Here is a 21,938-nt window from a genome sequence, read left to right on the forward strand (position 1 = left end):
ACTCAATATATGACGGTTCCTCCTCCTACTCATATTATTACTTATGGATTCTTTATGAATGTTTTGTCTAGAACAAATTGTTTTGGGGCACTAAACAGGGTTTATGTGATAAAAGTGTAATTATATTTCTGTTTTAAACTTTCTAAAAAATCTTTATTTTTTACTAATTTTATTGGTTTTGCAGGAGTCTTCAGCTGGATGGACTTGGGGATCCCTGCCAGCCACAGCAAGGATGCACAGTTGCCACGTGGGCCTGAGTCCAAAGTGGGTGGGCCTGCGTCCACCCGTGGCTATGCCACAGGTAGATAGGCTTTGCATTCTTTCACAACTGACAAGTTACCTAGTTCCAGAATGGAGATTTTATGCCAGTCCTGAATTTCTGACAGCCCCATTCTGGTGCACCATGGGGCCTGCTGACTGATTTCAATGGGTAGAATCAGGGACTACAAATCCCATACTGCTTTGGGGTGTACATTTAAACCTAGGACTGGTAGCAGAAACTTGTCAGCTCTGTCTTTTGTTTCTATGTTTTCTAGAATACATACTTACTGACTTAGAGAACCAAGTGAATAATGTTATTACCAGGCTGTACATGTAAATACTACACATGCACTTTTCCCTGTGTGAGTACCAGTGAATTTTCATAATGAAAATATGCACATACTTCTGTTTTAAACATTTCTCCATTTATATTTGCAGTTCATTGATATGCACACATTTTCAGAGTTAATGGATATGCATACATATGTATTTTAAAACTGTGTGTGAAAGCAAATCTCCCCCTAACTCCACCGACTGGGAACACTTCTGCTCAGTCTGGATAACGTTACACATATTCAGGCTATATACACTTATCTTTACACACATATCTAATGTGTTTTATAAGTGTAAAACAAGTAGTTCAAAGACTAGAGGACACTCAATTAAGTTACATGGAAATACTTTTAAGACAAACAAGAGGAAATATTTTATCACTCAACGAATAGTTAAACTCTGGAACTCTTTGCCGGAGGATGTAGTAACAGCAGTTAGCATATCTGGGTTTAAAAAAGGGTTTGGACAAGTTCCTGGAGGAAAAGTGTATAGTCTGCTATTGAGACAGACATGGGGAAGCTACTGCTTGTCCTAGGATTGGTAGCATGGAATGTTGCTACTATTTGGGTTTCTGCTAGGTATCTGTGACCTAGTTGGCCACTGTTGGAAATAGGATACTGGGCTAGATGCACCATCAGTCTGACCCAGTATAGCTATTCTTATGTTCTTATGTCTAGCTCTGCATACAATCACCATTTTACCTGCACAAGTGCACTAAATTAATTAGAATTTATGATTTAAAAGTTTATGTGTAACTGTGCAGCATGCCATTATTAGTATTAAACTTTCTAGATCTAATAGTATTTGTATGCTGCAATTATCAGTAGTAAATTGTGAAAAGTGGACAAATTGAATAAAAGCCTTTATGTTGCAAATGGAGCCAGATTTTCCCAAATACCCTAGCTAAGTGACCTCAGTCCTGGCCTGTACAGATCAATCTTCACATGTCAGAGCTAGCTCTGTTTTGAGGTTGTCCTGACCAGACATTGGCAATTGTGATTAGCCATATACTATCATTTGTGACCTGAACTTTTGTCAACAGCCAGACTAGGACCACCAAACTCGCCAAATTTTCAAATACACAAGAAAGGGGGTAACATGCTGACCACCAAGAGTAAAATTAGTTTAAAAAAAGCAAGCCAATGAATTGGGGAGACCTGATTATTTCTTAAGGGCACTGTGTTTAAACTGTTAAGGTCCTTTGCTGGGACAAGAACAGGTTTTATAGAAGTGTAACGTTTTGCATCTACAAAGCAGAACATTAATGGGCAGCACTTACTAGGCACATTCTTCAAAGAGTTTGGATAGGTATACAGGTTCATTTACTTCATAAATTTTGTAGCTACTTTTCTTTTTCTTTTTATTGTGCATTTAAACATACAAAACAAAGAAAATCTTTGCCCAGCAAAATTATGATGCACAACTACAATGGTTTTATGCAGACTCTCTGTTGCAATGAATTCAAAACTTGAAAGGTTATATAGCAATTGGTTTAACTCTTGGAATGTCTAATTGTTTTGTGTTCCTTCTTCTTATAGTTGATTATGAGGCTCATTTTTGAAACTGAAAAACATCCAAAAAGTGGCACAAAACGGCACGTGGATGTGTTATTTGCCAAAATGTCCAAATCGCTATTTTTGAGGCACATTTTTAAGATGTTTTTTAATGCAGTTATCTGCAGTGCATTCAAATCACAAGGGGACATGTCTGGGGCATGCTGGAGGTGAGATCTGTGTGTTCCCACAACTTGGACATTTTTCTGTAATAATGGAACAAAACAAAATGTCCAGGGCTACAATTTAGATGTTTTGGTCTAGACCTGTTTCAATCAAGACTAAGTCATAAAAAGGTGCCCTAAGTGACTAGATGACCACAGGAGGGATTAAGGCATGACCCCCCCTTACTCCCCCAATGGTCACTGACCCCCTTCCATCCCCCAAATATGTGAAAGAAGCAGTACATACCAGGCTGTATGACAGCATCAGATGTTATAGCCAGCCCTATTAAAGCAGCAAGCAGGTCCCTGGAGTAGCCTAGTGGTCAGTTCAGTGCACTGTGGAGAAGGGAACCCAGGCCCATAGCCCACTCTGTTACAATTATGGTGGAAAGCGTGAGGCCTCCAAAACCCAGTGTACCTAAATATAGATAACACCTGGCGGCTTAAGGGCTATTGTAGTGCTGTACAGTTGGGTACAGTAGGTGTATGGTGGGTTTTGGAGGCCTCCCAATACACTATAAGGGGGTAACAGTGAGATACGTATCTGGGACCTTTTATGTGAAGTCCATTGCAGTGCTCCTTAGGGTGCTCTGCTGGGATGTCTATGTGGTCAATCTACTAAGAATGCAGGCTCCTCCTACACCCCAATTGCTTGATTTTGTGCATTTTTCACTTGGCCTTTTTTTTCTGAAAATGGTCCAAAAAGATAAACACACTAGGGCCGATATTCAGACTGTGGGAGTCAGACCGGCTAACAGCTGCAGTTGGTGCTGAGCCTACATATTCAATGCCAGGCCATTTCCAGTTTATTTTTGGTTGGTTTCAAGATAACCGGCTAAGTCGATAGTCACACAGACAAATATTTATTTATTTATTTATTCATTAGGATTTATTTACCGCCTTTTTGAAGAAATTCACTCGAAGCGGTGTACATTAAGTCAAACATAAGCAACAGATAATTACAACAGTAAATCTATTCAAATAACAATACAAAGTATGGCATAGTACACTACTTATGTCAACACAATATGCAAATAAAGACATTTTAATAGACAGCCTAGGGTATAAGCAAAGATGGAAAATATAGATAGGTAAGATAGAGTAACAGGAGTAAGCAGGGAATTAATTGTTCCACTGAAGGTCAAAGTGTGAATACCAGGAGCATTGATCTCTCTACCAGGCCATACTAGATTTGTCTGAATCAGGCAAACACTGTGGGTTTGAACTTTTGCCTGCTAAGATGTTACTTACAATCTTATGTCCAAATGTGGCAGTTGTTCCCCTTTCCCCTGCATGTCGTACAGTGAGCACTCCTTCACACACAAAATTAATACATGTTATGCTTAGGTGTCTCTAAGACTAATCATGTATTTTCAAGCATTACTAATACAAGGAAGCAAAGTTTGAAAAATGAAAACATTTCAGTCAGACCCCTCTACTTTCCCTATATCACTGACTGCTGAAGATTTATGACTGTAGAGAAACTTCCTTCTCATGCCTGATCCCTCTTTGGCTGCTAAACTGGCTTTAAAAATTGGCGGATAGCGGATATAACTGATTATCTGCTAGCTGCTAACCGGGAATATTCAGCAGGGGATAGCTGGTTATTCCCCACTGAATATCGGTGGATAGCCAGTTAAGCGCTATTTTACCGGTCAGCAGCCAGCTGGTTAAATAGTGCCAAATATCGGGGGGACTGAGCACAACATCATCTAGCAAAAGACTATTTTCAAAACTAAAAGGCATTTTTCTGTTTTGAAAGTGGCCAAGTTTGCTACTGGATTTTTATTATTATTATTAGCATTTGTATAGCGCTACCAGACGCACGCAGCGCTGAACACCTGATACAAAGAGACAGTCCCTGCTCAAAAGAGCTTACAATCTAAGTAATACAGACAAACAAGACAGTTACGGGTGAGGGAAGTAATGGGTGAGAAGGGAAGAAGGGACAAGGGGAGGGCAATTGTGGCTAGGAGCTAAAAGCAGCAGTGAAAAGGTGGGTTTTCAGCATAGATTTGAAAACAGGTAGAGATGGAGCTAGACATATAGGACCAGGAAGTCTATTCCAGGCATAAGGTGCCGCGAGAGAAAAGGAGTGAAGCCTGGAGTTAGCAGTGGAGGAGAAGGAGTACGACAAGAGAGATGTGTCAAGCGAGCGGAGTTCACGGGGAGGAATGTAGGGAGAGATGAGAGCGGAGAGGTAATGGGGGGGCTGCAGAGTGGATGCATTTAAAGGTCAGTACGAGAAATTTAAACTGAATGTGGAAGCGGACAGGGAGCCAGTGAAGTGACTTGAGGAGCGGGCTAGTATGGGTATAACGATTCTGGCAGAAAACAAGTCGTGCCGCAGAATTTTGGACAGATTGGAGAGGAGAGAGATGGCTGAGTGGAAGACCAGTGAGAAGTAAATTGCAATAGTCCAAGCGAGAGGCGACAAGGGTGTGGATAAGGGTTCTGGCAGCGTATTTAGAAAGGAAGGGGCGAATTTTGCTAATGTTGTAGATAAAGAAGCGACAGGTTTTGGCGATCTGTTGAATATGGGCAGAAAAGGAGAGAGGGGAATCAAAGATGACTCCAAGGTTACGAGCCGAGGAGACAGGGAGGATGTGAGTGCCATTAACAGAGATAGAGAAAGGGGGAAAAGGGGAGGTGGGTTTAGGGGGAAAAATGAGAAGTTCATTTTTTGGTCATGTTGTGCTTTAGATGGTGTTGAGACATCCAAGCAGCAATGTCAGATAAGCAGGCTGAGATTTTGTCCTGGATTGAGGTTGAGATTTCAGGGGTGGAGATGTAGATCTGAGAGTCATCAGCGTAAAGATGGTACTGGAAGCCATGAGATGAAATCAGGGTACAAGGGAAGAGGTATAGATGGAGAAGAGGAGGGGTCCAAGGACAGAACCCTAAGGCACACCAACAGAAAGTGGGATGGAAGTTGAAGAGGATCCACCAGAGTGAACACTGAAAGAACGAAGCAAGAGGTAAGAGGAGAACCAGGAAGGAACAGGGCCCTGGAATCCAAGCGAGGACAGCGTATCCAGAAGTATAGTGTGGTCAACAGTGTCGAAAGCAGCAGATAGGTCAAGAAGGATAAGGATAGAATAGAGACCTCTAGATTTAGCCAGTAGCAGGTCATTAGAAGTTTTCCGCAAAACATCCAATGTCGGATTTAGACATTATATCGAAAATGTCCCTCCACATCTGATATTCTACATGTATTGTGTCCTCAATTGAAAAAAATGTAAAAATTAAAGTTCTGAGAAAATTATGATGCACAACAAAGTCATATATCAGAGGAAAATAATAATGCAATCAAAAGATAAGTTTCTGTTGGCATCAAAGCTCAAGCCCACAATATTAAGAGGGGAGACTGCAGAAAATATAGCAGCAGATGTAAATGCTATTCAAAAAAGAAATAAAGGTACAATACTAATCAAACAAGATGAAGGTAGAGTAAGATAAAATAAAATCCAAATTCTATCATGCTCAAACCCTAGAACCCAATAAAGTATCAGCACTATGGTAGTTAGACAGAAATATTTTTCTTAGAATCCATAAAGGTTCTTAATTGTTTAGGGTTCCAACATATGATGGTCCATTAATTTATGCAAAGCATGTAACAGGAAAATGCAAAAAGAATTGTCTTCCAAGGCATTACACTTTATTTATTTAAACATTTATATACCGGGTGTCCCAAATGGATTCACAATCTAAGTAGTATCTGGGGCAATGGAGGGCTAAGGGGTCCTTTCACTAAGCTGCGGGAAAAAAGGCCAGACAATAGCAGTAGGGGCCATTTTTTCCGCATCCAGTAAAAGCCCCCCAAAAAAATCATGACCACACAGTGAGAGAACTCTTACCGCATGGCCATGCAGTGGGGATCCTTTGCCGCCACACATTGAGGTGGTGATAAGAGCTCCTGTGCTAACCTGGCAGTAACCGGGCAGCACACAGTGATACCCGATTACCACTAGGTTACCGCCGCTCAAGCCATTTCCAGGGGTTTTCTTTTTCCCTCAAAATGGCGAGCACTTGGGGCGGGACTACTGCTGGTGGACACGTTGGGCTGGCAGTAGTCCCGGAAAAGCAAGTGGGAAGCTTACCGCCGCTCTGTAAAAGGGTCCCTAAGTGACTTGCCCAGGGTCACATGGAGGAAATTTAACCCAGTTCCCCAGGATCTCAACCCACTGCCAACCATTAGGCAGCAGTGGGAATCAAATCTGGTTCCCCAGAGCCGTAGTCTGCTGCACTAACCAAAGGAAGGAAAATCCTTCTTTTCTCTTGTGTCTGCTTAGATACATCAGGAAATAACCTTACACATTGACCCACGTTGACACTTTTGTTGCTGACAAAAATATATTCACATGTTGCATGATATGAGGAATTTTCAGAGTTATTAATTTTGCTGGAATCAGACACAAAAAAGATCTCTCTCTCTCTCTATATATATATACACACACGCACTGTGTGTGTGTGTGTATATATATATATATATATATATATACATAGATAGATAGATAGATAGATAGATAGATAGATATAGATATAGTTAGATATAAATATATATAGATATGTAACCCTATGGGTTAAAAATAGAATTTATTTACCTGATGGTGGTGGTGGTGGTGGTGGTGGTGGAGCTGAAGGTGTGGCTGAGTCGGAGGGCCTTTGCGTATGCCGTGGGCTGGGGAACTTCATGCTGGGCTGGCAGTCTTGAAGCGGAACAGGGCGGTGGTGGTGTGTTCAGGGACAGGTTGGGGCAGATCCGGGGAGCTCGTTGAGCAATGGTTTGGGAGAGAGGATCAGGCTGAGACAGCAGCATTGCAGCGACAGGGTGGCAGCAGAGCAGACTGCATGGGTGGAGGAAGCCTCAGGGAGTCTCGTGCTGGCTGTCTTGGCGTCCACTGGCATTGGCATTTGCTGAATTGGGAGGATGTTGTCCGGATCCAGCACTTTTGTAGAGCATCGTTGGACTGGAAAAGCGGCAGCAGTGGGGGAAGCCTGGGAAAGCCCTGTGCAGGCTGTGTCTGCATCTGACATCATCGAGTGACGCCAGATGGCTATGCATGTGCGTTGGGATTGGGATTCTGGGCCTAAGAGGAGCCAGCTCAATTTAATGAGTGGGGCTGGCTCCGGGAAAGAGTAGAGGTGGCGTGGGACTGAAGCAGGAGGTCAAAATGCTCCGAAGAGTTTCTCTGGCAGTTTTATTTTCTTTGTTTGGGGCAGACTTATGCCTGGGATGCCTGTGCTATGCATGCGGACCGAGAGCAACAAATCTGGAGCAGTGTGCATGAGCTCAATGCAGATGCCGGCTCATGGCAGAGCTGTGCAGCGGATGCATGCTAAAGATAAAAAGAAAATAATTGATAAGAGGAAAAAGAAGGTATGAAAAATATATATATTGCAGGTCTTTTTCTGCCGTCATCTACTATGTTACTATGTTAATGCTGTTTTAAAAAATGTATGTTTAAAAATTGATTATTGTGGTATAAAGATGCATTTTTTGGTGGTTTGGAGAATTTTTTGGTGGTTTGGAGAATTTGTTGGTGCAGGGGCTCGTGGCTCTGAGCTTGAGACCGGGAGTGACAGTATAAGATTCTAAACTGGTTTTTTTTAGTAAGTTGGGGTGGTGAGTAAAAGCTGGATGGACCTGTGTTGATAGTGGCTGACCAAAAAAGTTAAAAAATCCATTTTAAAACGCAGAGAATTGTAATTGAAATTAAGAAAAAGAGTGAGTGTGTTTGGTGCTGAGGTAGTTAATTTAAGGAGCCATGCGGTTTTATTTTTGGCTTCAAGTTGTGTGAATGGGAGCTAATGTTGAAAGCTCTAATTAAAAAATTGACCTTTCAAATTATTTAACTGGTTGTTTTAAGAAAAGAACATAGAATAAATTGGTGTGGCTGTAAAATTTTATGACCCACCACAGGGAGAAAAGAATTTGGATGAGGAGGTTTTATACTGACAGTAAACACTGTTAACAAACACGAGCTGGCTATCCTTATTTTCGAAGGAGATGGCCGGCCATCTTCCGACACAAATCAGGAGATGGCCAGCCATCTCCTAAACCCGGCCAAATCTGTATAATTGAAAGTCAATTTTGGCCGGCTTCAACTGCTTTCTGTCGCAGGGCCGGCCCAAGTTAAAGGGGGCGTGTCGGCAGGGTACGGAAGGCGGGACAGGGGCGTGGTTACGAGATGGTCGACTTCAGCAGATAATGGAAAAAAGAAGGCCGGCTCTGACGAGCACTTGGCCGGCTTTACTTGGTCCATTTATTTTTAGGACAAGCCTCAAAAAAGTGCCCCAACTGACCAGATGACCACCGGAGGGAATCAGGGATCACCTCCCCTTACTCTCCCAGTGGTCACTAACCCCCTCCCACTCCAAAAAAAAAAACATATTTGTGCCAGCCTCTATGCCAGCCTCAAATGTGATACCCAGCTCCATCACAGCACTATGCAGGTCCCTGGAGCTGTTTTTAGTGGGTACTGCAGTGCACTTCAGGCAGACAGACCCAGGCCCATCCCCCCCCCCCACCTCTTACACTTGTGGTGGTAAATGGGAGCCCTCCAAAACCCACCACACACCCACTGTACCCACATGTAGGTGCCCCCCTTCACCCATAAGTGCTATGGTAGTGGTGCACAGTTGTAGGGAGTGGGTTTTGGGGGGGGGGGGGGGTTGAGAAGCTCAGAACACAAGGTAAGGGATCTATGTACCTGGGATCAATTTTTGAAGTCCACTGCAGTGCCCCCTAGGGTGCCTGGGTGGTGTGCTGGCATGTGAGGGGGACCAGTTCACTACAAATGCTGGCTCCTCCCATGCCCAAATGCATTGGATTTGGCCGGTTTGAGATGGCCGCCATTAGTTTCCATTATCGCCGTAAACCAATGGCGGCCATCTCTAACGCCGGCCCAAATGTTGAGATTTGGCCGGCCTCTACCGTATTATCGAAACGAAAGTTGGCCAGCCATCTTGTTTCGATAATGTGGTCGGGTATGCTGCTTTACAGGGCCGGCCATATACAGTGGTGGAAATAAGTATTTGATCCCTTGCTGATTTTGTAAGTTTGCCCACTGACAAAGACATGAGCAGCCCATAATTGAAGGGTAGGTTATTGGTAACAGTGAGAGATAGCACATCACAAATTAAATCCGGAAAATCACATTGTGGAAAGTATATGAATTTATTTGCATTCTGCAGAGGGAAATAAGTATTTGATCCCCCACCAACCAGTAAGAGATCTGGCCCCTACAGACCAGGTAGATGCTCCAAATCAACTCGTTACCTGCATGACAGACAGCTGTCGGCAATGGTCACCTGTATGAAAGACACCTGTCCACAGACTCAGTGAATCAGTCAGACTCTAACCTCTACAAAATGGCCAAGAGCAAGGAGCTGTCTAAGGATGTCAGGGACAAGATCATACACCTGCACAAGGCTGGAATGGGCTACAAAACCATCAGTAAGACGCTGGGCGAGAAGGAGACAACTGTTGGTGCCATAGTAAGAAAATGGAAGAAGTACAAAATGACTGTCAATCGACAAAGATCTGGGGCTCCACGCAAAATCTCACCTCGTGGGGTATCCTTGATCATGAGGAAGGTTAGAAATCAGCCTACAACTACAAGGGGGGAACTTGTCAATGATCTCAAGGCAGCTGGGACCACTGTCACCACGAAAACCATTGGTAACACATTACGACATAACGGATTGCAATCCTGCAGTGCCCGCAAGGTCCCCCTGCTCCGGAAGGCACATGTGACGGCCCGTCTGAAGTTTGCCAGTGAACACCTGGATGATGCCGAGAGTGATTGGGAGAAGGTGCTGTGGTCAGATGAGACAAAAATTGAGCTCTTTGGCATGAACTCAACTCGCCGTGTTTGGAGGAAGAGAAATGCTGCCTATGACCCAAAGAACACCGTCCCCACTGTCAAGCATGGAGATGGAAATGTTATGTTTTGGGGGTGTTTCTCTGCTAAGGGCACAGGACTACTTCACCGCATCAATGGGAGAATGGATGGGGCCATGTACCGTACAATTCTGAGTGACAACCTCCTTCCCTCCGTTAGGGCCTTAAAAATGGGTCGTGGCTGGGTCTTCCAGCACGACAATGACCCAAAACATACAGCCAAGGCAACAAAGGAGTGGCTCAGGAAGAAGCACATTAGGGTCATGGAGTGGCCTAGCCAGTCACCAGACCTTAATCCCATTGAAAACTTATGGAGGGAGCTGAAGCTGTGAGTTGCCAAGCGACAGCCCAGAACTCTTAATGATTTAGAGATGATCTGCAAAGAGGAGTGGACCAAAATTCCTCCTGACATGTGTGCAAACCTCATCATCAACTACAGAAGACGTCTGACCGCTGTGCTTGCCAACAAGGGTTTTGCCACCAAGTATTAGGTCTTGTTTGCCAGAGGGATCAAATACTTATTTCCCTCTGCAGAATGCAAATAAATTCATATACTTTCCACAATGTGATTTTCCGGATTTAATTTGTGATGTGCTATCTCTCACTGTTACCAATAACCTACCCTTCAATTATGGGCTGCTCATGTCTTTGTCAGTGGGCAAACTTACAAAATCAGCAAGGGATCAAATACTTATTTCCACCACTGTAGATGGCCGGCCCCGTTCGATTATGCCCCTCCACGAGAAATAAAGACTAATCCTCCTCAGAGGAAAAAAAAATATTACTTTTAATTAAATAAATTTGAGCACATGTTTGTGCCGCTATCTTCCAGAGGGAATTGAAATCTCTGAATTATACCTTTAAAGTCAGAACATTGGTATTTACTTTTATATATATATATATATATATATATATATATATACACACAGATAGATAGATAGATAGATAGATAGATAGATAGATAGATAGATAGATAAAAAGAAAAAATATTTGGCTCAGTATTTTGGTGAGCCATAAGATTGCTAGCATTGAAATTGAAAGCTCTTCTTGGAAAATTAATCGAGGGTGGGCTAGTTTAGGGGTTCTGAATTATAAGTCTTTTGGGCATAGCTAGTATAAGAAATGATAAAATATTAAAATCAGTTCTTTGCCTGAGTAAAATAAATAGGGAATAGGTTTTATTCCTTTGAGTTTTTACAGCTAGAGTAGTAGGTACCACCGGACCAGATTCCTGTTCATCCAATAAAAGTAAAGTACCCAACATAAAGAAGATACACAAGAAAGCATGAAACTATTCTACATAACAGGAAATAAGAGAACTGTGATACTCATACTACCCCTTTCCTCAAGACCCTTCACTGGCTCCCTATCCGTTTTCGCATCCTGTTCAAACTTCTTCTACTAACCTATAAATGTACTCACTCTGCTGCTCCCCAGTATCTCTCCACACTCGTCCTTCCCTACACCCCTTCCCGTGCACTCCACTCCATGGATAAATCCTTCTTATCTGTTCCCTTCTCCACTACTGCCAACTCCAGACTTCGCACCTTCTGTCTCGCTGCACCCTATGCCTGGAATAAACTTCCTGAGCCCCTACGTTTTGCCCCATCCTTGGCCACCTTTAAATCTAGACTGAAAGCCCACCTCTTTAACATTGCTTTTGACTCGTAACCACTTGTAACCACTCACCTCCACCTACCCTCCTCTCTTCCTTCCCGTTCACATTAATTGATTTGATTTGCTTACTTTAATTATTTTTTGTCTATTAGATTGTAAGCTCTTTGAGCAGGGACTGTCTTTCTTCTATGTTTGTGCAGCGCTGCGTACGCCTTGTAGCGCTATAGAAATGCTAAAAAGTAGTAGTAGTAGTAATAAAGAGAAAACAGGATTAAAAGAAAGTTAAAGAAATACCTGCTTAACATAGTTGAAGAACCTGTAAAACAAAATAAAACACAAAGCATCAAATTCTAAGAATTAAAAAAATCTAGATTGATATATGAATGTTGAAATTTCTTGTTTAAAAGATTTTGTTATTGAAAGTATGCTTATCTGATAAAAGTTAGTGGAAACTGTGAGCTCACAGGAAATGTGTCATTGTAATGTATAATACTCAATAAAAAATATATGGGTTTCAATCTAATCAACCTGGTGTGGGTAAATCAGTAATTTCCAACAATTCCACCAGCTTAAATGATATATAACTCAACTACAATACTTTTTTTATTTTTAATTTGCAGTGCTCAGTAGTGCTATAGTGTTCTTTAAACCAACTGTCTCTGGTTCAGAACTGCAGCCGTCTCACAACATAGCACAAGCCCTTCCTACCTTCCAATTCTCACAGGGTTAAACAATAACCCTGCCGAGAGAACACAAAAAGATGTAATACTGTAAACACTTATCCTTAGCTGTTTGTGGGCCAGTGCTAGGTCTGCAGTGCCTCCAGAGCACCCGTGATTGGTGTTCAATGTGATTAAAACAACCGGCTCTCTGTCTCTATCCCCAACGTGGAGCCACGTTTCACATTTTCGAGCTTTTTCAAGGGGATGTATGTACAATATGTTGAATAAAACTACAGACATACTAATGAATACTTTTAAATTCTTAACTTCCTTAAAGTTACAAATATTTCTTTAAAATTTAAACTATAAATTACAATTTTTGGCTTACCGGGAGAGATTACTCTGCACGCTCCTCCCTGCTGCTACAACCCAGGAAACCACCCTGTGTTTATATTCCCTCAACACTTTACAGAGTATCGCCATGCTATGCATGTTCCTAGAGGACTGCGGCTTTATAAAGAACCTAGATTCCTAGAAGATAGAACATATGTTCAGCAATGGAATGAGATATTATCTAGATGTTCTTTAGATCTCATGCTATTAACGGTAGATAAGATCAATAGATTGGTTAAGGATCAACAAGATGAATTGGCAATAGCACAATCTACTATTAAATCGAGCTCTTCTACCATGGATTTTGAACAGCAATCTCAACAGCATGAGGACCAAATGCATAAGTACTCTATGGAGATACGTGCGCAAAAGATAGCTAAATTCAAGCGTGATGAGGCAGATTACACCAAGGGTTTTATTTTTCCTTGGATGGACATAACAAGAAAAACACGACGACAACTTAGACATAATAAGCGTGTCACGTTCAATACGTCTAGCAGTTCATCCGGTGAAGAAGAAATGCCAGTAGAACGTGCAGCACCGAGATTTGGGGAGCAAAACAATGAGCAACCTCTTACTCAGGTTACTAACCCTTTAGATCTTCCGTTAGCCGAACAAGCTCAGCCCAGACTGCTCAGGACCAGGAAACAGAAGTAGAACAACAAACAGTGATCTTCAATCTGTCTAGTAAAGTCTTAACGAAAACTCAGGTAGAAGTGTTATCATTAGGTTTATCCTTTGTTCCTACACATAGATATGATCCCTACCAGACCAGAAAGCAATTACACAAGTTTTTCAGACTGCTCAAACTCCGGTTATTTTTTGACAGTTCTACAGAGGAAAACGAACAAGATCAAGCACAGGAGAGCGTAGACCATACTTCTTTCTCTAGGAAATATCACCTCCCATCCATTTGGGTACCACCGGGCCCACCAGACCATGTGATAGAGACTTTCTCTCAATTAGTTCTGAAAGATGCTGCAGAATTGAAGAAGCAGACGACACATAAGCCTAACAATCTTACTAGCACTCAATGGAATGCGCTTGTCCAATTACAACAGGACCCAACTCTGGTGATATCAAGAGCGGACAAAGGTGGAGCTATCGTGCTACAAGATAAAGTGGATTATATGCAAGAAGCTCAACGTCAGTTATCTGATACTACATATTATAACATCTTACCAGCGGATCTCACAGCAGCACACCAACTAGAAATACGAGAAATATTAATTACGGCTAACCGTAGGGATGTCATCACTATGAGAGAATTTAAATATTTATATAGATTTTTTCCGGTGATTCCGCGGATATATTTTATACCCCAAATCCACAAGTCTTTACATACACCACCAGGGAGGCCGATAGTTTCGGGAAAACATTCTTTATTTGAGCCTCTCTCGCAGTATTTGGACTATTATTTACAACCCAGAGTCCTGGAGATTCCTTCATTTCTTAGAGATTCAACGGACCTGTTGCGGATTTTGGACACTATTGATTTGAGTCCAGATAGAGATTATATGATGGTAACACTGGACATTCAATCCCTTTATTCCAACATTCCCCAGGCTGCAGCTCTTCAGATTTTGGATTTGTATATTCAGGACTTACAAATTTCTTATGAGAAGAAGCAATTTTTGAACATTATTGCAGAACATGTGCTTTGTCGCAATTATTTTTCTATGGAAGATACTTTTTATTTGCAGACGAAAGGAGTAGTCATGGGGGCCACGGTGGCTCCTACCGTGGCTTGTTTATACATGGCGCAGTTTGAAAAATGTTAAGTGTATACATCCAATTTTTACCATAAAGTTATATTATGGCGTCGCTATATTGACGACATTTTATTAGTATGGTCTGGGAATCAACAGGAATTGAATGTTTTCGTTGAAGAGCTTAACAGCAGTGACCCTAATATTAAATTCACTTCTACCATCAGTCATTATGCAGCTGATTTTTTGGACATTCACATTGAACTTCATCAAGATAAGTTTATTACCACACTATTCAAAAAACCCACGGACAGAAACACCATCCTTCATTATTCTAGTCATCATCCAATACCTCTAAAGAATGGGATTCCAGTGGGCCAGTTCCTCAGAGTCAAGCGCCTTTGTACAGACAAACAATCGTTTAATTTTTATACCAACCAGATGGTGAACAAATTTAAACAAAGAGGCTATCCCAACAAAGTAATTAAGCATGCTCGCAAGAGAGCAGCCAATGTTAATAGAGCTTGGCTGATTAGTCCACGGTTGGTAGCCCATAAATCTCATAGTAAATTACAGTGTGTTTTACCTTTTGCCCCCACAGATGTAGCTATATCCAAAAGTATACAGAAACATTTGTCAATTTTACAGTTACATCCACAGTTGAGAAACAGACCTCAGATTGCCTATAAAAGAAGTAAAAATATTGGTGAAGTGTTATCTATATTTAGAGGTTTTGGAAATGAATTAGAGGAGCCGGGACATAGCCAATGCCATAATTGTAGATATTGCAGTCATGCCATGACAGTGAATTACTACTACTACTATTTAGCATTTGAACAGTGTTATAAATCCAGCTACGGGTAAATTATTTCATCTGCGATTTAAAACTGATTGCAACACGTCTCAAGTTGTGTATGCGATTTGTTGCCCTTGTCAGAAGTGGTACATTGGTCATACTCGCAGAAAAATTAAACTTTGTATAGGTGAGCACTTGAGTAATATTCGGATTCATAAAATAGAAGCTCCGTTGGTGAATCATTGGAGCACTTACAACCACACAGAAGCAGATTTACAATATGTAGTTTTGACACAAGTACAGCTTAGATTGGGAGGGGATATTACTTCCATATTGACACAGAAGGAACAGAGGTTCATATATACCTGGAACACAGTACATCCATTCGGGCTTAACAAAGAGATTGAGTGGTTGGCCCTTTAAATTAGCAGAAGTAGAAGGTGACGTCAGGGTGGACCAGGTGTTGAGGGAATATAAACACAGGGTGGTTTCCTGGGTTGTAGCAGCAGGGAGGAGCGTGCAGAGTAATTTCTCCCGGTAAGCCAAAAATTGTAATTTATAGTTTAAATTTTAAAGAAATACTTGTAACTTTAAGGAAGTTAAGAATTTAAAAGTATTCATTAGTATGTCTGTAGTTTTATTCAACAGATTGTACATACATCCCCTTGAAAAAGCTCAAAAATGTGAAACGTGGCTCCACTTTGGGGATAGAGACAGAGAGCCGGTTGTTTTACTACTACTACTACTTAACATTTCTAGAGCGCTACTAGGGTTACGCAGCGCTGTACAAAATAAAAATCACATTGAACACCAATCACGGGTGCTCTGGAGGCACTGCAGACCCAGCACTGGCCCACAAACAGCTAAGGATAAGTGTTTACAGTATTATATCTTTTTGTGTTCTCTCGGCAGGGAGTGTTTATTGTTTAACCCTGTGAGAATTGGAAGGTAGGAAGGGCTTGTGCTATGATGTGAGGCGGCTGCAGTTCTGAATCAGAGACAGTTGGTTTAAAGAACACTATAGCACTACTGAGCACTGCAAATTAAAAATAAAAAAAGTATTGTAGTTGAGTTATATATCATTTAAGCTGGTGGAATTGTTGGAAATTGTAATGTATAAGACAAGTAAATAATACAGTTAGAGATAATTAAAGTATTACGTGGAGAAGAAAGTTCTAATAAATCTATTTAAATCAAGATAATATTCATTTGCTTCTTTGAGTTACTTTTCTTTAGATATTTTCCTCATCCTATTTACAGAAATTGGAAGGAGAGGTTAGTTTAAATGTTTGTATCTTTACCTCCGTTTTAGTGAGAATTACCTGAGGTATTTTTAGGGTATAGTAAGGTAATCTCTTCACTCTTAGAGGTGGGATTAATATAGCTGCATAGACTTCTTGGAGCAGTATCAGAAAAACAGGTCTGACCTTCACCCTCCCCCTGAAGACCAGTGATAGCTTGTAACAATAGAACTAGCTGGGTGGATATTAAAAGTTAATCACCATATCTCCAAAGAACAAAGTCTGCATATTGACAGCAATCACAGAGACTGGAGTTAACAAAAGACAGCAAAACTCCCAGACCATGACCCACCTAACCTGACAAAAGAAAACCCATCTACTCCAGACAATGACTCTTTTAATCCTGTCAAATACCTTCTGGGTGTATAATAGAGACTTGCACAGGAATGGGGTTCGTGGGAATCCCAAGGAAACTGCGGGGTTCCTGCAGAGATGGAAGCAGTTCTGTGGGGATCCCGTGGGGATGGAAGCAGTTCCTGCGGCATTCCCCTGGGGATGGAAACAATTCCTACAGGGTTCCCGTGGGGATGGAAACAATTCCTACGGGGTTCCTGTGGGGATGGAAACAATTCCTGGGGGATTCCCTTGGTAGTGTACACTGCACTTCTGCCAGAAATGGTATTCGAAGCTCATGAGTCGGAGAAACTGAATGAAATCTCTATAAACCTATAGGATTTAATGGGGCAATTTGACAAATTGAAGAGTAGCAAATCTCCTGGACCGGATGGTATTCATCTCGGAGTACTGACAAAACTGAAAAATGAACTGGTGGAACTATTGTTAGTAATATTGTTAGTAATAGTAAACCTTCACTTGACCCTACCTGCCCCTCCAACTATCGCCCCATCTCTCTCTTACCCTTCCTCTCCAAAATACTTGAGCGCGCCGTTCACAGCCTCGATTTTCTCTCCTCTCATGCCATCCTCGATCCACTCCAATCCGGCTTTCGCCCTCTCCACTCGACAGAAACAGCACTCGCCAAAGTCTGCAATGACCTGCTCCTGGCCAAATCCAGAGGCCACTACTCCATCCTCATCCTCCTCAATCTTTCCGCCGCTTTTGACACTGTCAATCACGATTTACTTCTTGCCACTCTGGCCTCATTTGGGTTCCAGGGCTCTGTCCTCTCCTGGTTCTCCTCCTATCTCTCCCACCGCACCTTCAGGGTATACTCTCATGGATCTTCCTCCACTCCCATCCCGCTATCTGTTGGAGTTCCCCAGGGATCTGTCCTTGGACCCCTTCTCTTCTCTATCTACACCTCTTCTCTAGGCTCACTAATCTCATCTCATGGTTTCCAGTATCATCTTTATGCTGATGACACCCAGCTCTATCTCTCCACACCAGACATCACAGCAGAGACCCAGGCCAAGGTATCGGCCTGCCTATCCGACATTGCTGCCTGGATGTCCAACCGCCACCTGAAGCTGGACATGTCCAAGACCGAGCTCCTCGTCTTTCCACCTAAACCCACTTCTCCTCTTCCTCCACTCTATCTCGGTTGATGGCACCCTCATCCTCCCCGTCTCTTCTGCCCGCAACCTCGGAGTCATCTTCGACTCCTCCCTCTCCTTCTCTGCGCATATCCAGCAGACTGCCAAAACCTGTCGCTTCTTCCTCTTCAACATCAACAAAATTCACCCTTTCCTCACTGAGCACACCACCCGAACCCTCGTCCACGCCCTCATTATCTCTCGCCTCGACTACTGCAACCTACTCCTCACTGGCCTCCCACTCAGCCACCTATCCCCCCTTCAATCCGTTCAGAACTCTGCCGCACGTCTTATATTCCGCCAAAACAGTTATTCTCATATCACCCCTCTCCTCAGGTCACTCCACTGGCTTCCGATCAGATACCGTATACAATTCAAGCTTCTCCTCCTTACTTACAAATGCACTCACTCTGCTGCTCCTCATTACCTCTCTACCCTCATCTCCCCCTACGTTCCTGCCCGTAACCTCCGCTCACATGACAAATTCCTCCTCTCAGTACCCTTCTCCACCACTGCCAACTCCAGGCTCCGCCCATTTTACCTTGCCTCACCCTATGTCTGGAACAATCTTCCTGAACCCCTACGCCAAGACCCCTCCCTATCAATCTTCAAATCCTTGCTTAAAACTCACCTCTTCAATGCTGCTTTTGGAACCTAACATTTGAACATATAGACTGCCCCAATCTGCCTGACCTATCAGGTTGACTGTACACTTGTCTCCTAGATTGTAAGCTCTTTGAGCAGGGACTGTCCTTCCATGTTAAATTGTACAGCGCTGCGTAACCCTAGTAGCGCTTTAGAAATGTTAAGTAGTAGTAGTAGTAGTGATATGTAATTTATCTTTAAAATCGAGCATGGTACAGGAAGATTGGAGGGTAGCCCATATAACATTGATATTTAAAAAAGGTTCTAGAGGGGATCTTGGAAATTATAGACCGTTGAGCCTGACCGGTGCTGGGCAAAGTGGTAGAGACTATTATAAAGAAGAAAATTACAGAGCATATTCAAAAGCATGGATTAATGAGACAAAGCCAACATGGATTTAGTGAAGGGAAATCTTGCCTCACCATTCTATTACATTTCTTTGAAGGGGTGAACAAACATGTGGATAAAGGCGAGCCAGTTGATATTGTGTATTTGGATTTTCAAAAGGCATTTGACAAAGTACCTCATGAGAGACTCCAGAAGAAATTGGAGAGTCATGGTATAGGAGGTAGTGTCTACTGTAGATTAAAAACTGGTTAAAGGATAGAAAACAGAGAATAGGGTTAAATGGTCAGTATTCTCAATGGAGAAGGGTAGATAGTGGGGTTCCTCAGGGGTCTGTGCTGGGACCGCTGCTTTTGAACATATTTATAAATGATCTAGAGATGGTTTTAACTAGTAAGGTAATTAAATTTACAGTCAACACAAAGTTATTCAAAGTTGTTAAATTGCGACAGGATTGTGAAAAATCACAAGAGGACCTTATGAGACTGGGAGTCTAAATGGCAGATGATATTTAATGTGAGCAAATGCAAAGTGATGAATGTGGGAAAGAGGAATCCGAACTATAGCTACGTAATTCAATGTTTCACGTTAGGAGTCACCAACTAAGAAAGGGATCTCGACATCGTTGTTGATGATACGTTGAAATCCTCTTTTCAGTGTGCTGAGGCAGCTAAGAAAGCAAATAGAATGTTAGGTATTATTAGGAAAGGAATGGAAAACAAAAGTGAGGACATTATAATGTCTTTGAATCGGTCCATGGTGAGACCGCATCTCGAATATTGTGTTCAATTCTGGTCACTGCATCTCAAAAAGATATAGTGGAATTAGAAAAGGGAAAGAGAAGAGCAACAAAAATGATAAAGGCGATGGGTCGACTTTCCTATGAGAAAAGGCTGAAGCATCTAGGGCTCTTCAGCTTGGAGAAGAGATGGCTGAGGAGAAATATGATAGAAGTCTATAAAATAACGAGTGGAGTGGAACGGATACACATGAATCGTTTGTTTACTCTTTCTAGAAATACTAGGACTAGAAGGCATGCAATGAAGCTACAAAGTAGTAAATTTAATACAAAATGGAGAAAAATGTTCTTCACTCAACATGTAATTAAAATCTGGAATTTGTTGCCAGAGAACGTTGTAAAGGCGGTTAGCTTAGCGGCATTTAAAAAGGGTCTGGAATCTGGATGGCTTCCTAAAGGAAAAGTCCGTAGAACATTATTAAATTGACTTGGAGAAAATCCACTGCTTATTTCTCAGATAAGCAGCATAAATGTATTGAGCTTTTTTGGGATCTTGCTAGGTATTTGTGACCTGGATTGGCCACTGTTGGAAACAGGATGCTAGGCTTGATGGACCTTTGGTCTGTCCCAGTGTAGTGATACTTATGTACTTATGGATGCTGGGCTGCTGGTTTAGCCGGCTGTCTAGAAATGAACATGAATGTGTTATGAGCAGTGGCGTAGGAAGGGGGGGCGGGAGGGGCGGTCCGCCCCGGGTGCACGCGCTCGGGGGGTGCCGGTCCCGCTGGTTCCCTGCTCTCTCTCTGCCCCAGAACAGGTTACTTCCTGTTCCAGGGCAGAGAGAGCAGGGAACCAGCGGGACCGACGCAGCTCCGAGTGACGTGCACTCGGGGTGGATCGGCCCTCCTGCAGGTAAGAATGCGGTCCGGGGGGAGGGGTGCGCTCCGGGGGGGGGGGGCGCCGCAGAGGGGGGGTCACGCCGTGCTGCACCCGGGGGGGGGGGGGGTGCGCAGCGGCGCCCCGCCCCGGGTGCCATTAGCCCTCTCTACGGCACTGGTTATGAGAACATTAAAGTTCTCTGAATCTGACAATATGAGCTAGAAATAAACTCTAACAAAATTCAAAATTTTAGCATATAAATATGTCACAAAAGTATCTCTGATTTATTAACAACATAAGAATAGCCATACTGGATCAGACCAGTGGTCCTTTTAGCCCAGTATCCTGTTTTCAACAGTGGTCAATCCAGGCCACAAGTACCTGACAGAAACCCAATTCATAGCAACATTCCATGCTACCAATCCCAGAGCAAGCAGTGGCTTTCCCATGCCCATCTTAATAACAGGCTTTGGACTTTTCCTTCAGGAATTTGTCCAAACCTTTTTTAAACACAGATACGCTAACCACTGTAACCACATCCTCCGGCAACGAGTTCCAGAGCTTAACTATTCATTGAGTGAAAAAATATTTCCTCCTATTTGTTTTAAAAGTGTTTCCATGTAATTTCATTGAGTGTCCTCTGGTCTTTGTACTTTTTGAAAGAATAAAAAATCGATTCACTTTTGTCCATTCTACACCAAGAGACAGGCAGAGCTCCAGAGTCTCAATGCATGGATGAGACGATGGTGCAGGGAGGAGGGTTTTAGATTTGTTAGGAACTGGGCAACATTCTGGGGAAGGGGGTGCCTATTCCAAAAGGATGGGCTCCACCTTAACCAGGGTGGGACCAGGCTGCTGGCGTCGGCATTTAAAAAGGAGATAGAGCAGCTTTTAAACTAGAAATGGGGGGAAGGCCGACAGTCGCTCAAAAGCGCATAGTTCGGGATAAGGTATCTTGCAAGGATACCTCACAAACAGGGAAGATAGGATTTCTGGATAGTGAGGCTGCACAACAGACCGTGGTAGGTAAGGTGCCCTTAAATACAACTAAAGATCAGACAAAAGATGGCTAATCAATAGTGTCAAGTACTAAGCATCATGCAAATAGGAACAACAAACATACTCTGAAATGTCTATATGCA

General features: G+C 42.6%; 1 long non-coding RNA gene across 1 annotated transcript; it reads left to right on the plus strand.

The window, feature by feature from the left end:
- The first annotated feature begins 2,607 nt into the window (after positions 1-2,607).
- On the plus strand, positions 2,608-20,017 carry LOC115460092. The gene is made up of 3 exons (XR_003940372.1): positions 2,608-2,723; positions 3,944-3,946; positions 20,007-20,017. It is a non-coding gene; the product is annotated as an uncharacterized LOC115460092 (long non-coding RNA).
- The last annotated feature ends 1,921 nt before the right edge of the window (positions 20,018-21,938 follow it).

This window comes from Microcaecilia unicolor, chromosome 1 (assembly GCF_901765095.1).
Source record: "Microcaecilia unicolor chromosome 1, aMicUni1.1, whole genome shotgun sequence".
Taxonomy (NCBI): Eukaryota; Metazoa; Chordata; class Amphibia; order Gymnophiona; family Siphonopidae; genus Microcaecilia; species Microcaecilia unicolor.